Below are 7,138 nucleotides of genomic sequence, written 5' to 3'. Positions count from 1 at the left end.
AAGCCCACAGCAAATATCATTCTCAATGGGGAAGCACTGGGAGCCTTTCCCCTAAGATCAGGAACAAGACAGGGATGTCCACTCTCACCACTGCTGTTCAACATAGTACTGGAAGTCCTAGCCTCAGCAATCAGACAACAAAAAGACATTAAAGGCATTCAAATTGGCAAAGAAGAAGTCAAACTCTCCCTCTTCGCCGATGACATGATACTCTACATAGAAAACCCAAAAGTCTCCATCCCAAGATTGCTAGAACTCATACAGCAATTCGGTAGCGTGGCAGGATACAAAATCAATGCCCAGAAATCAGTGGCATTTCTATACACTAACAATGAGACTGAAGAAAGAGAAATTAAGGAGTCAATCCCATTTACAATTGCACCCAAAAGCATAAGATACCTAGGAATAAACCTCACCAAAGATTTAAAGGATCTATATCCTCAAAACTATAGAACACTTCTGAAAGAAATTGAGGAAGACACAAAGAGATGGAAAAATATTCCATGCTCATGGATTGGCAGAATTAATATTGTGAAAATGTCAATGTTACCCAGGGCAATATACACGTTTAATGCAATCCCTATCAAAATACCATGGACTTTCTTCAGAGAGTTAGAACAAATTATTTTAAGATTTGTGTGGAATCAGAAAAGACCCCGAATAGCCAGGGAAATTTTAAAAAAGAAAACCATATCTGGGGGCATCACAATGCCAGATTTCAGGTTGTACTACAAAGCTGTGATCATCAAGACAGTGTTACTGGCACAAAAACAGACACATAGATCAGTGGAACAGAATAGAGAATCCAGAAGTGGACCCTGAACTTTATGGGCAACTAATATTCGATAAAGGAGGAAAGACTATCCATTGGAAGAAAGACAGTCCCTTCAATAAATGGTGCTGGGAAAATTGGACATCCACATGCAGAAGAATGAAACTAGACCACTCTCTTGCATCATACACAAAGATAAACTCAAAATGGATGAAAGATCTAAATGTGAGACAAGATTCCATCAAAATCCTAGAGAAGAACACAGGCAACACCCTTTTTGAACTCGGCCATAGTAACTTCTTGCAAGATACATCCATGAAGGCAAAAGAAACAAAAGCAAAAATGAACTATTGGGACTTCATCAAGATAAGAAGCTTTTGCACATCAAAGGATACAGTCAACAAAACTCAAAGACAACCTACAGAATGGGAGAAGATATTTGCAAATGACCTATCAGATAAAGGGCTAGTTTCCAAGATCTATAAAGAACTTATTAAACTCAACACCAAAGAAACAAACAATCCAATCATGAAATGGGCAAAAGACATGAACAGAAATCTCACAGAGGAAGACATAGACATGGCCAACAAGCACATGAGAAAATGCTCTGCATCACTTGCCATCAGGGAAATACAAATGAAAACCACAATGAGATCCCACCTCACACCAGTGAGAATGGGGAAAATTAACAAGGCAGGAGACAGCAAATGTTGGAGAGGATGGGGAGAAAAGGGGAACCCTCCTGCACTGTTGGTGGGAATGTGAACTGGTGCAGCCACTCTGGAAAACTGTGTGGAGGTTCCTCAAAGAGTTAAAGATAGACCTGCCCTAGGACCCAGCAATTGCACTGTTGGGGATTTACCCCAAAGATACAGATGCAATGAAACGCCGGGACACCTGCACCCCGATGTTTATAGCAGCAATGGCCACGATAGCCAAACTGTGGAAGGAGCCTCGGTGTCCATGGAAAGATGAATGGATAAAGAAGCTGTGGTCTATGGATACAATGGAATATTCCTCAGCTATTAGAAATGACAAATACCCACCATTTGCTTCAACGTGGATGGAACTGGAGGGTATTATGCTGAGTGAAGTAAGTCAGTCGGAGAAGGACAAACATTATATGTTCTCATTCATTTGGGGAATATAAATAATAGTGAAAGGGAATAGAAGGGAAGGGGGAAGAAATGTGTGGGAAATATCAGAAAGGGAGACAGAACGTAAAGACTGCTAACTCTGGGAAACGACCTAGGGGTGGTGGAAGGGGAGGAGGGCGGGGGGTGGGAGTGAATGGGTGACGGGCACTGGGGGTTATTCTGTATGTTAGTAAATTGAACACCAATAAAAAATAAATTAAAAAAAAAAAAAGATCAGTGATTCTCAAACTTTAGAACGCACGAGACTCGCCCGGAGGACTCATTGCGACAGGTTGCTGGACCCCACCCCAAGAGATTCTGATTAAGTAGTTCTGGGATGCATCGGGAGAAACAGCGGGTCTCCAGGTTCCCGGGTGCGGCTGCCTTTCGGGAACCACAGCGGTAACATCCGAAACCTCTGTTGTCCCCTAGTGGCTAATTTGGGAAACACAACGCAGGTGCATTTTTTTTTTTTTTAAGATTTTTTTTTAATTTTAAGATTTTTTACTTATTTATGATAGACACACACACACACACACACACAGAGGCAGGGAACAGGAGGAGGGAGAAGCAGGCTCCATGCACCGGGAGCCCGACGTGGGATCCGATCCCGGGTCTCCAGGATCGTGCCCTGGGCCAAAGGCAGGCGCCAAACCGCTGCACCACCCAGGGTTCCCCTGCATGTGCATTTAATACACCTTTCGTTTAATGCTCGAAACTGCCCTCTGAAATAAGGGCGGTCTTCATTTTACAAATGACAAAACTGAGATATAAAGAGATGAAATAATCTTCTTAAGATTTTAAATATAGTATATGGAGAACCCAAGAGTCTCAGACTCCAAAGCCATTGCTCTCACTATGTTATCCTGTCTAAAACACATTTTCAGACCATTTCTCCCAGTAATCCCACTTCTGAGGAAATAATAAAAACTAGTCAAAGAGGCATAAAGATATTTATCACAACATTATTTATGATAATGAAAATTTACAATAAACTTTGCATCTAGCATTAAAAGGAATGATAGTAAGGTATATTTGTGAACATTTCGCAGACAATGAAAACGAAGCTTTCAGTATTTTTAATTGTATGCAAATTGCTTATATAATGTGAAGAGGGAAATGTAGCATATTTCATAAAGGAGTTACTTTAAGACCCCTGTTCCCCATACACACATATGAGAGAAAGTAGGACAAAATACTAACATTAGATGGTAGGATTATGTGTTATTTTTACTTGCTTTTTAAAAAGAAATATTTATTTCCTTTTACTTTTCATTAGTTGCCAAATATTCAAAAGTGGGTGTGTATTTTGTTATTGTAAAAATATTAATTATTAATTTTTATTTTTAATTATTAAATTTTGGGAAATTCTGAATTTCTATTCATTTATAAAATGTATTTAAAGAAAAAGTGATGTTTATTTAGCATCCATTCTGTGCTCAGCACAGCGCCAGATGTTATGAGGGATATGCAAGGAGGATGAGAAGTGGGCCTCACTTTTTAGGAATTTTCTTTCTCCTTCTATCGGCAGAACTAACACAAGAAAAAGGCAATAGTGATAAAAGACAATGTGTGATTAAATATAAAAGATGATGTGCTGTGAGCCCTCAGGGAAGCTGAGGATATTGGGGCTGGGGTAGTCTTAAAGGATTTATTAATGAAATAGAATGGGAGTAGAACTTGCTGGAAATAACAGGAGTCATGCAGAGAGACAGGAAGAAGCATAATGTGAATGTAGGACTGGCCTGCTTCTCTTTCTCTTTGTGTTCTCTATTCCGCTTACATGCTTCATTTATGCATGTCCCTTCAAGTTGCTAATATTCAGTTTCTTCAGTGGTCAAGACCTTTCTGTTCCTCACCTGGTGAGTGTGCAGTTGTTCCTTATTTATAGGAAATAGCCAATCATTTTGCCACTCCAACTTTGGTCTACCAAGTAGCTAATTCATCATCACCTGGTGATAGTCATAGTGTTCATAACACAGAATCAAAGGTCCCCATTCTAGATGAGGAAATAAAAATCTACATCTTAACAGGAGTCATGTGCACAGTAAAGCTTGCATAATGCTCGTGTAGCATGGGACACTGTCAGAAAGAACCTGAGTCCTCTGTTGGAGATACAGCTGCCAGCGAGATTTTATAGCTCAGGGACTGACAAGGTCCCATCCAAATAAAATTTCCTGCCATTATCCTATTGTTCTTCTGTAAATATGAAACGATTAGCTTCACTCTTTAAGGGTGTGCATATTAGCCAACGTTTGGGAAGGAATTTTTTTGCCAAGTTAATCACGGCCAGTACCTGCTTTGTGCATGGTTATTTGGATAAACCCAGAGGAAATTACTGTCCAAGTTCTGAAGAAGCACAGAAAGACAGGGTGCTGGGTCCTCAGGCGGATGAGCTGGAGCGCTACGAGAGCAGAGGACCTTGCCCGAGCAGGTGACGGAGCACTGAGGGCAGCTGCATCAATTTCACAATTTTGTCTGTGTCAAATTATAGTTCGGTTGCCTCCTTCTCTGTTTGAAGCATTTTCCTCTGCCAGTATGAAATTTTGTTACCAGCTGAATCTTGTTTCTAAATGCTATTGGCTATGAATTTAAAATGAGAGAAAAGGTCCAGTGGCTGATATTATTGGATGGGGGTGACGTGCAGAGACAAGGAAAAACAGGTGGCCAAAACCAAAAGCTATATTCCGTTGTGAAATGGTGACGACCTATTTTCCATCAAGTGTTGTTTTCTTCTGAGTTTTCGTTGGGAAGTTGGCCTGAGTCACAATGAAATCCTTGAGGTTTTGTGAAGGAGGGACAAAGTTGTTGATTTTAAGTCCAACATTTCTAGTTCCCCTTTTGGTTTTTAGAAACAACGTTTGGTTTCCTGAGGGCAAGACGAATCTTCTTAAGGGTCTTTAGGGTCATGACTGAAGGAGACAGGTGGGAAGCAAAGGCAGAGACGTGCCAAGCAAGTGAGAGAAATAGCTGAAAGCTCATGCCTTGTGAATTTTCTTTGAAATTATAAAAAGTTGAGACTCTGATATGAGTGACTAAAGTAAAACATGTTCAGGGGATCTGAGAACCAGAGAAAGAACCTCCATGACCATGGCGACTAGGCCAAGTTTTTAGAGGTAGCTGTCCCCACATTTCATCATTCTACTTTGCTTCCTACTTAAAGTGAAAAAGTGTAAGATTTCCCCAGCCAACTGGATCTATGGCTGATACCTTCTAGAGAAATCTATTGTAGGCTATGAGACAGAAAAGCTTGTAAAACAGGTGTGTGTTCATTTTGGATTATCTTCCATGTTTGTTATCCTCAGGCATCATTTTCTTATTTTCTATTTACTTATTGACTAAAGACACCACCAGGATATAGCCAGTCATTTTAGAACCAGCAGGTGACAGCCTGTAGACATAGGAACTTGCCATAGAGGTGGGGGTGTGGCAGTGAGGTGTGGGTGGTAGAAAAAAAGGGGATCACTCGCAGAGCCTTCTGTCTTCACTGTAGGCACCTTAACCTTAGGGTTTATTGATAACTTACCAACGACACACAGACTAATCACTTTATTGTAGGTCGCTCAGGCCTGGTGTCCAGTTTGTACAAGGATACCTGAGCTGATGAGAGAGAGTGCTTTTCTATAGAAGCATTTCCCTCTCCCCTTATTTTTCACTCTGTATCCTCAAATTCAATATCTATTGATATTTCTGTCCCATTGTGCTTTTACATTTTACATTATGGAGGTCTTAGATGATAATTTAAGCCATGGTGCCTCATAGGTGAAGATGTGTCAATACATGTGCCAAAACAAATATATGATTCATATATTTTATGAAATATTGAAGTGAATGCGGATTTTACAATGAAAGTATTCATATCTAGATTAAAGATCATTTAGAAAGAAAATGAAACAAAAATGTACTTTTATTTTGATGAGGATAATTCTTTAGAGACAGTTTTATATAGAAAAAGTTAATGATTTTTCAGTGTGTGATTAAAATATAAAAGTGTGAGTGGGGGGATTTTAGTGGCTAAATAATAATACCTCTAAGATCTACCTAAATAATCTACCCCTAAGATCCCTTCTTACCCTGAGATTCTATGTTCTGCAAATGTTGCTGAGTATATAAAGCTACAGAATATGACATGGCTAATTCAGTATCTCATATGGTTTACCCACAGGAAAAGCACACCACAGGATTTTCATGGGAGTTTTGAAAGCCATTTTAAAATTGGTAAATCAATATTTATTGGGTATCTACTATGTGCAAGACACTGTGCCAAGACCTTCCGTAGACTCAAAGGACAAGGTTCCTTTCCTCTTGGTGTTTTCAATATTGTATATTCTAAAGTATCTCAGATCTTCTTATAGGAAATTTTCTCCTAAGAAACTCCTTAGAGTTAGAAGTAACTTTCTAGATAATTCTGAGCATTCTTCCCCTCTAGGAAGGAATATGCTGATAGTAGGCCAAAATGCCATTATTAAAAAACAAAACAAAACCCCTGGATGTATTCTAGCAAGGCAATACAGAAATCTCTACTTTACAAAATAATTTACACTATTTAATCAGGATATAATGAAACTATGTCTGCAAATAATTCTACCAGGACATGAAAAATAAGACTTTATGTTGGTAGTAGCATATGCCAGTACAGTCACTTAAACTATTAAGGAAAATTGACCATTGAGTGTTTCTCTTATTTGATTAGGATAGTGTTTCCCAAAGTGTATTCTCTAGATCCTGCAGAATATGAATTGGTGATGGGGTGTCACAAGTCCCACACTTTTTATCTGGATGCTCAGTCCCAGAGTGGCAGTGTTTCCCTCCCCACATTCTTAAGCCTTGTCTCCAGGCTGCTAGTTCTAGGTCACTAGCCTGTCTTCTCCCATACTTCTCGAATGTGTTCCTCTGGCTAAGCTGTATCTATCTGGTAAAGGCCATAAGAAAGTTAAAAACAAAAGGAGGTACCAGTGTTTACTCTTTCTGAAATATTTTCTACAATGAAAATTAGACTGGATCAGAAAACTAGCATAGAATTTGGAAAGTAGACACAAAAAGCAAGAGAGATACATTGTCTTAAGATATGAAAATGGTGTAGCAGGAAAAAGATAAATTGAAGGGGAGAAGGTCAGAGAAGAAAAGGATTGATTGGCAAGTGATCCATTAGGAGACAGAACAGAAAGATGGGAAGAGGGGAAAGCATAATGAAGAAGGTAGAGGTAAAGACTAGTGATGGTTGATGATA

Source organism: Canis lupus, chromosome 13 (genome assembly GCF_003254725.2).
Source record: "Canis lupus dingo isolate Sandy chromosome 13, ASM325472v2, whole genome shotgun sequence".
Classification (NCBI taxonomy): Eukaryota; Metazoa; Chordata; class Mammalia; order Carnivora; family Canidae; genus Canis; species Canis lupus.
The sequence above is the reverse complement of the archived record's forward strand: the minus strand, read 5'-3'. Positions refer to the sequence as shown.